Genomic DNA, 15476 nt, shown 5'->3' on the forward strand with positions numbered 1-15476 from the left:
TTTGGGGATAGCACTCCATAGATTTATAGATACAGTTTTATCCATGTTGGGCACACATACTCTTGCAAAAATATGGCTTCGTTTATGAGCAAATAAAATAATGAAAATTGCGATACGAAAATGTTCCCTAGCAGCAGCAGTAGCCACAGAGCAGAGCAGAGCAGCAGCAGAACCATCACCAAGAGCCTTTTGTTTGTCTTTTATTAGGATAGTAAAAGTCTTTATTGTTGTTGTGCCTGCTGCTGTGGCTGGGCGTGTTGTCCGTCCAGTTGTCCGGTCAGTAGGCCAGGCAGTCAGTCCGGCAGCAATGCCAGCCACTTGACCAGCCCCAGCACAATGACGACAATGACGATGACGTTGCTGTTGCTTTTGCTTTTGCTGTTGCTGCTGTTGTAGCTGTTGCCGTTGTTGCTCTGACCTTTTGTCCAGGAGGCTGGTCGCTGTGGCTGCTAGGGCGCTGCCCTGGCAAATTTTTATATAGTTTAGCATATTGCTTTGCCATTGTTATTGTTGGTGCTTTTGCTATTGGTGTTGGTGTTGCTGCTGCAAATATTTTGAGGAGAATAAGGCCAAAAGGCAAGCTGTAAGCATGGCATAATTTGGAGCGCAACCGCAGCCAGGATGGGCACATTGATGAGAGGACAAACAAGTGCTGCCAGCTGTGTAACTCAATTCTGCTGATGTCTAAATAGACATATGCAATTCGGGGCCTGCTCACATTTTGATTGTCTTCATTTAGTTAAGTTTTATGCTGATTTACTTAGGCCACAGACGGACAAACGGACAGACTGACAGTCAGACAGGCAGACAGACAGCAGCAGAAGTTAGCGACAGGCATTTACGACATTTTAACGCTTGAGTGATAAAATCTGAATGCGTGATATATAAACCCACGGCCAGGCAATAAACCAGGCACACAATGGACCACAATATGGCCAAAAGTCTTTGTAGGCATTCATTGAATTTCAGTCGGAACAAACCTAATGTTTTGTATCTTTGAAGTTTGTCCTTTTCAATTTTGCATTTTCTATACGCAATGAACTTGATCGCAGTGGCTTAGAATTCGGTGCTTCAAATTAATTTCGGATGTCATTTCACTTGGAGTAAGCGACAGCTGCTACAATAACAATGCTGACCTGCGTGTAGAAGGGTTTGCCAGGGTTTGTCTTTGCGCCACGTTATCCAGCCAACTGCCGAGTACCTAATGAATATTTAAAATCCAGCACGCCCAACTCTCTCACATACCAACACACACACACACACACACACACTCAGTCGAACACAAAAAGAACTGGCATGCTGGTTGCTCTGGCAGCACATTAAATAAAATTTACAAGTATATTGAATGTGAAATTTATTTAAATAGCCCAAAATCGTTGGTGCTTAAATAAATCCATTTTAAATGTGATTCTTTTTTGTGTATGCAGAATGCGGCGCACAGACAAGGTAAGCATACAATACTTATACAAAGTATCTTAATCCAAATTTCAAATGAATAGCATTTCCGATTACAGATTTCCACTTTGAAATGCGGCATGTGTTCAGTTAACCCGTATCTTAAAGTGACCATGCATTGGCTTTAAAGTAATTAAATTTGAATGGTATTACGCATACGCCGCATGTGGTATGCGAAGTATGTATGTGTTGTGGCAACAGTCGGTTCATCATCATTTCACATCATCTCATCCCAAGTCGTTTCAACAATGTAGCAAAGTTTTCAGCATCAGCGACGCCAACGTCGACCGCAGCGGGTATCAGCATTGAAATAGCAGAAATTTTGATTTTACGACCTTGTTGCCGTCATTAACGTTATTTTATGATGACGCCGATACGACCACAAAATATTGTGGCGCAGCTTCCCGCAGCCAAAGGACTTGCACTGGCTTTGCGAAGGCCCCGCCGAGACACCACATCCACATCCACACCCACAGGACCCCCAATCCCGCGAAGTTATGATGCTCGTCGGAAGTATAAGTAAAAAACCAATAAATGTTAATGAAAATACAAGAGACAAAGTTTAGTTTTTCCCGAGTTACCCCTGCGCACAGCATGTGTGAGCCTACTCTGCCGACGTCAAAGTCATGTTGAAGTTCCTGTTTCCTCATCCTGTGCGATTATGTGATTGTGTGTGTGCGTGGCATCGAACATAAGCTGATAATATTATTGCGCTATTAATGGGCTCAGGTTTTTATGGGACTTTTAATCGCTTTTGTTACTGTTGCCAAAGTTGCAACTATAACTTGACAATGCTCGCTCCATACAAAAGGAATGGAAAAGAATGTTGCGTGTGCGAATATCTCCCCCATCGTCACTCTATTTCCGGCTCTCTCTGTCTCTCTAGTTTGAGTTCTAAGCAGTCAATGCAACATTTAGTTGCGGCCAAGGGCAAAAACTAATTGCAAAGCCAAACGCACAAGCGACAACTGTGGCTGCGGCAAGGTGTGTGCCGCAAGCAGAAAAGCAATTTAGCAAATTCTTTGTCGTTTGGCAAATACAAAAGCCACTCTTTGAGTTGTTGGGCTTCCCCCAACCGCCCCTTATCAGCCACCCACCAATTTGGCTGCCTGCTGCAAAATCAATTTTAATGATACGATAGAGAAAAAGCAGAGCGCTAAATATATATAGAAAACCGCTTGAATAGCAAAGAAGTGAAGCGAAGGCGACAAACTCCATGCCACCTCAATGAAATGGTCGTCCACACATCCAATCCTTAAGAGCAATGCAATTGACATGGTTGGCGGGATGAAGGGTGACACATGCAGGCAGTCATTGCTTTTGTTGTGGCTTTCAACGAATGAAAACTTAACTGATATAGTCAAAATCGAAATACCCTAACTGTAAATGTAATAACTGCAAATTGTTTCAAAAGCCACTCAAATCGTATCTTCTTGAGAGATTTAGAAAATTTCAATGTGCGCTAAGTTGTACTGTAAATCTTTTTGGAGAATTTCTGTGTAAATGACACATTCCGGTAAGCGTTACTAAGCCAACAACAAAATGTATTGTGCTCCACTTTGTGTTGAGGTAGCGCAGCACAAAAGGTGTAATGAAGGAGCAGTTGGAAGGAATTTCTTTGTCGCTCACAAGGCGAGTGTTGGCTTGTCGCAATTAACGTTCGCGGAAATTCCTGACAGCCAAGTAGGTAACTTCAACAGCAGCAGGCAGCGAGCCAAGCAAGGCGCTGGTGCGAATATGGCACGGAAGTTGTTGGGCTCACGCGGCGTATACGTGAATTAAATTGTGACTTGAGCTGCCAAGTGACCTTCTCAGTGTGTTTGTCTGTGTGTGGCAACTGCCTGTGTTGCATGTCAACATACGTCTTATATGTTGCACGTTGCATGTCGCATGCGCTTGGCAAATAGTACTTGGCTTAGCATTGCTTCAGTTCGTTCATGCTTCAGACTGCATTTAGCAGGATCTTTTCTTGTTCTTTTGTGCTGTGACAATTTGGCGGCCTAGTTGTCGTTGGTGGCGTGCAATGTGCCATATGCCATATGCCAGGCGTACACAAAACAATTGCTGCTATTACAGTTTGTAATTTGGTAATCAGCCTTACGAATCTGCATAATGGCAATTGGAGGAGCAGCAGCAGCAGTACCAGTAGGAATATTAGAAGTAGCAATAGCAGCTGTAAAAGTGCTGCTGAGCAGTGGCAGAGGCGGCTTCGTTACCGTTTAGGTAAACCAGGCAAGAAAAGTTGCCAACTTTTAATTGAAGTGAAAACGACGATAACGACAGCATTGTTGGCATTGCTGTAGCTTTGTTGCCAGCCCAAGGGGTTCTGAATGAGGACTCCGCATGGGGCTTTAACACACACACACACACACACATACACATATATATACATATATATATATATTTTCATTTACACACATACAGACAAACACACACACATATATGTTGCCAGAGCGTCCGCCATTGCAAAAACAGTTGCGGAATTGCTTTTTAAGCCCACAGCGAGTCACATAAAAAAAGCAGCAGCAGAGCCGCACTCTGGGGCCCTGGGATTGAGTTGGGTTTCTGCTCTCTGCTGTGGGTCTGGCACTGCCACAGCGTTGAAGGCTAAGCCTTTAAAACGCAAAACTTTTGAGCTGCTTGAAGTTGGAGCTGTGCGTATTTGCCTATGTGTGTACTCTGCGGGCTCCAACACTCACATTTGTACACACACACAATCATTTGTGCATATGTATATTCATCGTGTATATCGTATTGGCCAATGTGCATTGTTTAGTTTAGCATGAAGTGCTGTCAGGCGTTGCTAACCTGTTGCCAGACGCTCCTTTGGCCAAGCCATCAGCGTGCTTTGCGATAGCTCGGCAAGCCCGTCAACAAACGACCTTGAAGCGAGCGATTGTGGGCCAGGTAGGAGTGGACGGATGGGGGTGGAATGGTAAGCGGAATGAGAACATTCTTTGCAGTGCAACACGCAAATATGTCGCCCGTTTCAGCTGTAGCACGCGAGGCACGCGCCGGCGTGCGATATTCGAGATACATTTCCTAGAAGCGAGCCCCGTACTCTGACAGAGTGGCTGAAGGGCCGTCCGACCAGCCTGGCTTTGATTTATTGATTATAGTCTTGGCACCACAGCATACAAAATGAGACAACATTTCCCGGTTTCGTGCGGTGTGGTGCCACATGTGGCAGAAGAGCGCAGAGTGATTCCATTAGCCAAAGCTGTTAAATAAGCCACCGCACTTAAAACATGCCAGCACATAGAAAGTGGAATGCAACTGCAAGCCAAGTGATCCCCTTCATCTCCTTTCTCCGTTGGAGGCAAGTTTAGTAAGTTCAATTAAATCAAACCCGGAGCATATTTCTTACCCTTAGACAGTTCCGGCGCCAGACGCCGTCTGCTGGCGGCAACGTCTGTAAGTGAAAATAAGAAGACAAATTAAATTACGTTTAAAGCGCTTGAGGACTACGAAAGAATATACTGAAAATCCTCGACTTAGCAATTGAAAGTTAAAGAAAAAATGCATTTAATATGAAAAGCATAGATATGAAATTTTAACTTGTGACCGTTCAACTTTGAGATATCCTTTTGAGATTTGTCAAGGTTAAGTTTATGTAAATACTAAATATGTAAATAATAAAAACTATAATTTTGCTCTTCAGATATTAAGGAATATTGAAAAGAGTGGGCAGTTTATAAACAGATACATCAAGAATAAAGCAACTATATATAACTCAATAAACCTTTTAAATATATTTTTATTATATTTCATACGCTTTTTCATTTTCGTAAGGGTATAATTATAATAGAGTACTCTCCAAATTCACATTAAACAGATCATTTAGTATGTAGACGATCTGAAATGCATGCAGCCCATTGAGTCGGGGCATTCAATTCGATTGGGCATTAACATTAGCTGGCACAATATGCCCATTTCGAGCAATATCATGATTACAGAGCAGATGAAAAGAAGCCGCCAAAGTGTGAGAATTGAATGCGAACGCCTCGCGCAATGAAATGGAATAGAATCAAGGCAACAGAAAGAGGGATGGTAAGGAAAAGGAAGAAAAACTGAGACTGTACATAAAAGAAATGAAATCCATGTGGGAGATTGTAAGAATCAGAAACGGCATCATAGTCGAGGGCGGCGGGCAGCAGGCAGCAGGCAGCAGAGGGCAGGCAGTAAGGCGAAGCCAAGGCAGGCCAGAGATAAGTAAAAGAACAAAATTAAATTGGACATTTATCAAGAGATTTTTATTGATGCCCCAAGTGCCGGCCAGGGCAAACTCAAACATAGCAAACACAGTCGCAAGCACAAACACAAATACGAACGTAAACACACACGACGGGGCGCCACAGTCGACTGGAGACAAAGTCAAGTGGCAAGAACGACAAATGCGGCCAATTATCGTTTTGAGTGTAAAGTTTTATTGGCAAGCGGTAAGTTGATTTTATTTAAATGTTGCCACTGGCACTGGCACTGGCAGCAAAACTGTCGAAAGACACGCGAGCATACATTTTAGGACCCCCATCCACCAAGCTGGCCTACTAATTACTGCCATTACTGCGAAGCGGCAACAACAGTAACGAAAACAATTACAGCGCATTTAATCACCTGCTGAAATTGTAATTGTGTTGCATACTTTTGGGGGTGGCACTCTACACACCAAAGACATACACCAAACGTTCTCCTCCTGTCTACAACTAATTACACGGACAGCAAAACAACAGCGCCATAAAACAAAACTTAAAACCCCTCGAGTGCAGAAATTTCAGATGGAGCATGAATTGTTGCCAACGCGATTTTGAATTTATTGCATGAAATTAACTTTCACAAAATAATTCACATAACTTGGGGCGTGTCGAAGGCCCAGCCAAAGTGGCTTAATAAAATAATTTATGGCTCGGCAAAATGCCCATTTACCGCTACACAATTGTGAAAGCAGCCGTCCCTTACACTCTTACTTAATCTTAATGCCCAACGGCCTCTCTTTCTGTCTGTTCGACGTCTTGTCTGTTTGTCCAGGCGCAGTCAAGTGCAAAAAACAAAGCAAATTAATTGCAAGTCAAAGGGAACCTTTGACTTTACTAAAACAACGCACCTTTACATACACACGCACGCACACACACAGAATAACACTGACAAGCGCCTTGGCAATGCCTTTATCAATATATCCTTTAAAGCCCAGCCAGCGAAGCCTAATCAAATGGGACGGCAGCTGCTTTTTCCGGAAAGCCTTCTAGGCAGCCCATTGATGCGTGTCTAATCTGCTGTTGGCCATAGACACGCCCCTTTGACCGACTAACTGCATGACTGGCAGGGGGGCTGGACCATGCGTATCGCCCTATCTGTGGCAGTCTATGTTCACTGAAGCATTCGACGGCCGTATCAACAGATGCCAAGCGTTGCCATTCAAATTTCAATTGGCATGCGCCATTTTCACGCATTTTTTGTTAACAAAAATTTCGCATTCGCTTCGATTGGCTAAAATTGTTGCTGAGATGGCAAATTTTTGATGCTCCTTTAATTGATGTAACGAAATTGGTGCGAGACTTCAAATCAAAGCTGGCGCTCATATCTTCTAAGTGGTTCCAGTCTGTGTATCTTCTTTTAGGGTTTCTGTTGTTTCGTGTCTCGTTTCTTTTATATCTTCTTGACACGTTTGACAACTTGGCATTTGTCCTTGCTTAGTGGTTGGCAAGCTCAGCAAACGCTAAATATGTAACGCGAATCAAAATTGTTCTCTGTGGTGTCGAATATTATATACTCTTCACGACATCTGCAGATATTCAATGGACTGAATACCCTCTGTTAGGGTATACAAAAGGGGACTATGACGATCAACAGGAGCATACAAACCTATGGCAACTGGGAGGGTCTTGATACCCATTTGGAAAATTGACAAAAAGCACAGGTGACAAGGACAGCGACGTCTTCAATTCTAAAGGTGCTTGCCGCTGGTTGCTAGCTGTTAGTAGCTGATGGTTGCTTGCAGCAGCCACATCCACCACTCTAGGTGACAGTGCAACATGTGCGACTGTCAGCAGTGAACATGCCGCAGACAATTTCAGTAAAAGGTTTATGCCGCAAACGGTAGCGGGTGTTGGCTGAAATTAAACTTGCAACTTTTATCTTTGCAGTTGCAGCGATGCGACTAAGCATCATAACTCAAGTCAGTGCCTGGCGACTCGGCCTGTCACTCAAGAAGCGTGAAAAACCTGCAAGACGCTGAAGAGTCATCCCGAGTTGTTGCTGCCAGCATTATGCAAACGTCCCCAAGCAGTAGGAGCATCTGTTGCAACAACAACAACAGCAGGAGCTGCAGCACCAGCAGCAGTAGCAGCAACATCTGCCGTTGCATGCACTTAACATGTTGTACCACAAAATCGTCAGCCATATGCGGCGCATATTAATTTGATGGCTCTCATATTTATGCCAAAGCAAAGCGTTTTCATTCTCTATGCTATGTTGCCCGACCCGCCTCGCCTCTACCCATGGTTGTTGCGACATTTTTTGACAAGTTGCACTCAGAGTCAACGTCGCAACAGAGTCGTAGCTGCATTTGCAATGCGAACTGGAGTCGGAGCAGCTGCTGCTTGTGCTGCTTTGCATATAGACCGACAAGTGAGAAGCAGAAAAAATCTGCAAAAAAGCATACGAGCCAAGAGCGAGTAGAGAGAAGAGCGCTGCGAAACCAATGCAACTTCAACTGCCCCCATGCTGCGACTTTTTATTTTTTATTTTGTTGCTTTTCTTTTTTTTTATCATGGCGCATTCTACTTTAATTATTTCAGCAATGCTGCCGATGCCGCTGGTAACGACATCAAATTTACATACGCAATTTCATTGTTGCCGCAGGATCTGGCCATTGTCATGATGCTTGTCGTTGTCCGACACAGTCGCAGTCGCAGTCGCAGTCGCCGTCGCTGTTGCAGTTTACGTCGCCTGTCCCTTGTCATATAACGCATTTGATATTCAAATTTTTTCGCTGCTGCAAATTCTACGAGTAGTTTGGCTTCCTTTTTGTTTTCTGCACTTGACTTTTGCTTGGGGCCTGTACTGTTTTGTCAGCTCCCCCGTCCCCACTGGTTTACTATGTGCTCATAATAATCAGTTGCAGTTGCAGTCGCTCCCCGCTTAAATTTAGTGTCGATTTTACAGGCACTTACATGCATACACACCCAACCTCCAACCCTCAATGCCAGTCAACTACGTATAACAAGTTTCTATATGACAAAAGGCATGGGGGATTCGTGCAAATTTATGGAACATTCTGGCTAAGAGCAAGCAGCTGCAGATTTCATTTACATATGATTATACAGTACAGAATAACATTGCAAACCTTTCTGTAATCTTTGTGCCTCTAAAACATGGTGAGCTAGACAACTGGATAGGTAAAGATGTAATTTTTCATAATACATACTATATAATATAATATATATATATATAATATATTTGAGTATGTTCCAAAATAATGAAGTATTATTTTTTCTAACAAATTCAAATATTATATTTTAATATTGTCAAAAATATTTGTATATTAATGAACTTTTATATTGCTGATCTGAAATTAAATGACAGTCTTCTTTATGCTGCAAGGGCGAAAGATTCCCACCACCAGATATTCACCAATAACTTATTACAGTCGATTAGCGTCCACCTTCATGCACTAAAATACGTATACTTTACATCATCTCCGCATTTTTTGAAGTGTAGTTTTTTTTTGCTTTTGAGCTGCCCAACTGTCAACAAGCAGCTTTTAGGCCTCTTGATCGTTGGGCTCTTCACAAGCTAAATGTAGCGCAATAATGAGCCGAAATATTTGCATTTCGTTTTTTTAGAGTGGCAAATGCAATAAACTCCAAAATAAAAGCAAATAAAAAGTAATCAGAATTTCAGATTCAGTCATAAAGAAAAATAAACACACGGGCTAACAGAGCCAAAAGGAATTAAAAAGTGTGCTAAATAATTCATTTTTGAATTAAAATATAAATCACTTTCACACCATTTTGTTGGCGGCCGCCAAAAGTGCCTACACAGTTCTTTCCTTGTTGCGTCGTCGTCCTTTTTTTCCAGGACACTTGTTTATTTTATTACTTTTCAACGCCGCGCAATGCAAATGAGCACAAAAGAGAGAAAGAGAAAGAGAGAGAGAGAGAGAATGAAAAGAAGGCGAAATCTTTTTAATATAAAACTGAATTACTTTTAGCAGCGATTTCCGAGAGTGTCCCGAGTGCCTCCGCACATTAAAATTGACGAACTGTAAAGGCGCTGGCACGCCCACAATTCTACTGCTGGGCGTCCCAATGGGGCAGCAGCAGTGTCGCCGTTACTGCCATATTTGCCGCAGCAGGTCGCCTTGGGTTATTAGGGAAGCTTATTAACGTGGCCAAGAGCACGGGCCCATGATATAGCCAGGGCATCATTATCGAGTGCTTTGCGGCTCCGCCTACCCCGCTAGCAAAAAGCAATTTCAACGCTCTGCGTTCTTTTTTTAATAGGATTGTGTTTTGGGGAATTACCTGAGCTTAAGGCAAAGTGCGAGAGACCAAGAAGAAACTCGTGGCAAGCGACCACAGGAAGCGGATGGGTAGTGGAAATGAAAACGGCAACGGACACTTTTAATTTCTCAAAATGGCAACTTGCTGACATCCGCATGGCTCATTCGATCCATTGATTAAATGCAGAATAACAGACCAACTGTGGACTGCAGCACGAGTTTCGCTCACAACTGCTGTCTGGGCAGGCATGCAGCCAGAGCACGCAGCCAGAACCGGCCGGATGCGGAAAAGTATCTGCTTTTTTTCATTACCCATCTTGGCAGACGGAGAATTATTGAGACTTGTTGCAAAAGTTCATATCGTGCGAAATAATTCAGAAAATGGCACAGTCTGTTGGCATGTCGAGAGCCAAAGGTGGCCAACTGGTAGTTGGCTTACAAACTGGTTACCTGGCTGGCTGGCTGGCTGTCTGGCTGGCTGGCTAGCTGCTTCGAGAGTGCAGCAGTTCCCCCTCCCCCTGCTTGTCATTTGTGTTTGTGAAATATGCGTTCAATTTTTTACGCTGCATTTTTCGCTTATCTGCCAACTGCCAACTGCCAACTGGCAGCAGCAACTGCAGCCCCAACAGCCATCTACGCTAAGGGGACCGCACACCGAGTATCAGAAAACGGAGCATAAAATGCTCATATCACGTATACGCAATGTTGTGGCTTGTTGGTTTTCTTTTGGGAGCGTGCTACAGCGCACATTGCAAATTAGCTGCGTTACAAAGGGGGCTGCGGGGCTGCGGGGCTGCCCGAAGAGCTGCTGTGGAATGTGATAATTTACTCATTTCATGTGCCATTAGCTGTCAAGAGGCGCCGCATTGCCATTAACGTTGATGTCTCCCTAACTTTCTGTTCTTTGTACATCTACCATATCTCTGTCGAGCAGGGGTCGCACTTGCTCTCGGCTCTTCAATGTGCTCAGTTGCAAGTTCTTGTCACTTCATATTTATGCTATATATTTAAGTTAGTTCGTGTTGTTCGCTCTCACTTGTGCCATATATACATATATATGTGTATATATTTATCATGGCTCACTTTTGTGGCGGCTGCCTCTTGGGCGCATCAGCCTTGCCGTGCTTTCCAGCCTGTGACCCGTTTTTGGACGTTGCATATCTGCGCTCTATCTCAAAAACTTGCTCATTCCATACACAACAAGAAGAGCAACAACAGCAGTAAGCACAAGTGCACAAGAAAAAGGAGAGCAGGCAGGACAATGGCTTTAGCACTTGCTGTTGCCGCCTGTCCGCTGTTGCACTTGAGTACTTCCTCTACCCTCTCAAACACACACATACACACACATTGAAGGTATCGTTGCACAGACAATGGCAGCTGCGCTTTTGCAGACGTTTTTGGTCGGTCTTCCAGGCGCTACAACGTCCCCGGCTGTGACCTAAATTTTTACCAAATTGGATAAATTTTTCGCATTTTCGCTTTGCATTTTTTTTTGTTGTTGTTTTGGTTTTGTTTTCTTTTTTTCATTATTGTGACAGCAACTGCTTGCCTTTGTTGTTGTTCTTGTTGTTGTGGTTTCGCCTTGCTCAGCTGCTCGTCCGCTCAGCACCATTGTTGTTGTTGTTGTTGGTGTTGTTGCAATTTCTCGCCACATTTGATTTATCTTGCCGTATATACAAGCCAAACAACATACATGTATAAGTACGATTCTGTAGAATATTGTGCCGTATCAAGCTTTTTTCCTATCTTTAGCTGCTTGCTTTTTGTCGCCTCCTTTCACTCATGTGTGTGCTTCTCTATCTCTCTCTGTGTGTGTATTTGTGTGTGTGTGTGTGTGTGTGTGTGTCTGTGAAGTGAGTCACCATAGTTATTGTGAGAAGAGACTGCTCGACTTTAGCGGACGCGATTGCTTCAGCTTCTGCTTTTGCTTGTTTGCCACTTGTATCTCTCGAATTGAATCTCGCCCAGTCGGCGTCCTCGTCAGTCACCAACAGCAACAGCAACAGCAGCAACAAATGCAAAAACAACAACAACTCCATCACCAACAACTGTAACAACAAGAACAGCAAGAAAACGTTGCTTGGTTTGTCGTCTCGCTGGCCGCAGCGCTTTTTATTTGAGGTTTACGCTGCCTGCTGTCCTTTTTGGCTACGTGTTAGGCATAGGAGGAGTTGTTAGCAGAGGATTGGGTTATGTCCGGGCTGGTCTGTGTGTCGCCCGAAGCTTTTAATCATGATTTACGAGCTGCTGCGACAGACAGTGAGATACAGACCAGAGGTAAATATAAATGGAATTTTAAAATGTGATCTGATTTAATTATGCACGGCTGCCCAAAATGTAGATAGCTAGCAGCAAATGCCTGACTCGCGGAGGCAGCGGCAACACCACATTTGTTTCTTTTACTTTGTTGTATGTCATACATTTGTGTGTCGAGCAAAAAATAAGACAACCCACTCGTCCAAATCAGACCATTGGCGCCATTGCTGATCATTTGTTACGCGGGCAACAGCAACGGATGGCAAAGCATAAATAATGTGAAGGAAAATCTGCAAGATATTTCACTGATTTGCTCGACTGCGACTGAATATTACTTTATTCAGGCTAAACGGGAAATTTAGGCGAAGTAGACCACGCCGTCTGTTCTGTATGGCTGTCGAATTTCAGATGTTTATTTTGTTTTTTCATTCGTACATCACATAATATATTTATTTTCTTATGTGTCCAGCACTCAGCAATGGTACCTTTTCGACGTCATAGCATGGCCATGCCTCGGACGTAGATCCAAAATTGTAAGTCCCAACTGGTTGCTGAAACCATCTAGCAAACTCTGACTAAGCAATAAGCTCCTGGTCTACAATAACATCATCAATTCTACGTGGACATTTGAGATTCTATTTTCAGAAAAATATTGATCTGAATTGGCCGTACTTTTGGCAACAAGAATGACACGCCTGGTTTTTGAGAAAGTATATGTTTTAAAGGAACGTTAGTAATTAGTAAAATAAACATAGCTATTTTCTAAGCCTTTTGGCGATTATTTGTTCTGAATGCTGTTTGTTAGATTGCTTACAAATTCATATTCGATTCGAAACCGAGAACCTTCTTTAGCAAATCATCTAAATCATACAGTAGCTCAACTTTAACATAGCAGTCGAGAAAGCGAATTTCGATACGATTTTCTGAATATCAGAAGGGAGTTTTCTAACAATAAATAAAAATTTATACTTTATTGTACATGTATGTAATCCTCCGTGTGCTAGAGATATTCGTTCTTTTATTGCATTTCAAATAGTAGAACAACGCAAAAGAGGTCTTAAAATATCCATATAATATTTTTTGTCTTAAGTCTCTACTGTAACAGAAACTAAGAACTATATCTGACAAGTATTTCTATAAGAAAATGCATATTTGTTGGCATATTAGCGTTATTGTTGTTGTTCTTATTTTTTGCTAAGAGTATAAACACTACATGATCCCTTACAATGCCATAATGCTGAAATTCTTTTACATAAGCACAGTTACATATATCCCCTTTTTTTGGTTGTTATTGTTCTTTTTATGCCTGCATGCTTTTTGTGCCCTTACCCTTGTCGCCGGTTGGAATCTCTTGCTAAAAACTAGTCTGGTTGGGTTGGGTTGGAACGTCTGCTTTAGTCTACTCTGCACAGCCGTTGCCCCTTCGCCGACCAGAGTTGGTATTCTTTGTTGTTGTTTGCCTCTCAGCACTCGCTCCGTTGCACTTTGTTATATTGCAACCAATTGCCCATGGCGTAGGCAGCCAGCATATGGAATTTATGCGCCATGTTGTCTATTAGCCATTGAGGTCAATGTTTTTTTTTTCGCTCACGCTCACATTCACAGTTGGATTCGCAATGTATTTTGGTATCTTTTGGGCGCCGCTTTAAAAATCAAATTCCAAACAAATGCGAGCGGACGTTTGGCATGCGAATACATAATGTTGTTGATGGGACCCCATTGTGTTGTGTGGTTGGCAAAAAAAAAAAAAAAAAATGCCATGCAAATTGCAAAGGAACAATTTCAAATGAGACATATTCAACAGAAACCGCACAAGTAATAGTACCCAAAATCCCTCAAGCCCAACACCGAACACAAACACAAACACAAACAACTGCCGAAAACTCTCATATGCATGTTTATGTTTGTCTACGTGTGTGTGCGTGTGGTATTTGTCTACATACGTATGAATATGAGCAAATATACATATATATTATATATATATATATATATATATATATATATAAATATATATTTGTAGTACTGACATCAAACGTTTTGCTGTCGATGCTCCTTACAGGTCCTGGTTGGCCTGTGTATCTTTGCGCCCTGTCGCCCTGGTCGTTGAGGGCGAAACGTCAACGACGTTGTTTTCTTTGCCGCTGCCATCATTGACATCGTCATCTTCATCGTCATCGCCGTCGCCATTGCCATTGCCATTGCCATCGCATAGTCAATATGTTTTCATTCAATTTGCAAAGCATTTTCATAAAATTTCCCACAAGAAAAACATTGCGCACATATAAATGTGTTTGTATGTATATACAATGTATATAGTATAAACTCAAATTCCTACGCATGGCTGGTATGCAGGCAACTTTGGCATGCGAGGCACAGCTTCGGCATTGGCAATGGGAAATTATGCGAAATGTGCTCGATTTGCGTAAACAAACCGGAAATGATGGTTCTGCTTGCTGTCCATTTTCAAAATGAATACTATTGGAGTGGCGGTGGTTGATTCCCCTTTTCCTTGCCTCTTTTCATTTTCGTTTTTCTTCTTCTACAGAGTATTTATGCATTTATTTATTTGGCAAAGGATCAGTCGCGTCTCCGCGCTCTGACTCATTGTGTGCCTATTATGCTAATTGAACAGTAAAAAAAAGCCAAAAAAAAAACAAAACTGGAGCTGAAGTTTATAGGCGCTGCGCGTGCTCTGAGCCCCAAAATAGGCCGTGGGCCGAGAGACCTAGGACTCATAAAAATTTTACTCGTCGCGCAACTGAAAAGTATGTAAATGTCCTGCGCACGGGGCGAATGAGCAAATATTTTTAATAAAGTTCATGTTCTAAGCTGCTTTGCTGACCAAACGCTCCACGCAACATAATTAGAGAATTTCCAAGTTGTTTTTCTTTTTTTTGTTGTTATTGTTTTTGTTGCCACTGTTGTTGTTGTGGTTATTGCAAATTGAATTAGTAGCCGCCGCAAAAACTCGACAGCCAGCAAAAATCCTTTTTGCCCATTTGCCTTTATGCTACGTGCCAGGCAAATCAAAAGCACTGCTGCCACCACCAACCTGCTGAAAACCACAAATGGAAATGCAAATTTGCCGTTGCCCACGCAACCGCAACCCATTGTACGTCTACAAGCCTCAGTCCTCGTTTTATTTTCCCTGCCAGCCCGCCTCAAACCCAAGCCACGACCTATTGCAGCAATTTAATTTCTTAAGCAATTTTCATAATCTGCAGCAAATTGTTTCTGAATGCTGCCGGGCCGCGACCCTATGCTA

General features: G+C 42.7%; 1 protein-coding gene across 1 annotated transcript in view; it reads right to left on the reverse strand.

Moving 5' to 3' along the window:
• Positions 1 to 15476, reverse strand: part of LOC6563701 — a 57356-nt gene that overhangs the window by 25409 nt on the left and 16471 nt on the right. Inside the window, exon 2 of the mRNA XM_001989549.3 lies at positions 4823 to 4867. The gene's annotated coding sequence lies outside the window, so the exon portion shown is untranslated. The remainder of the gene's footprint in view (positions 1 to 4822; positions 4868 to 15476) is intronic.

Source organism: Drosophila grimshawi, unplaced genomic scaffold (genome assembly GCF_018153295.1).
Source record: "Drosophila grimshawi isolate 15287-2541.00 unplaced genomic scaffold, ASM1815329v1 contig_311, whole genome shotgun sequence".
NCBI lineage: Eukaryota > Metazoa > Arthropoda > Insecta > Diptera > Drosophilidae > Drosophila > Drosophila grimshawi.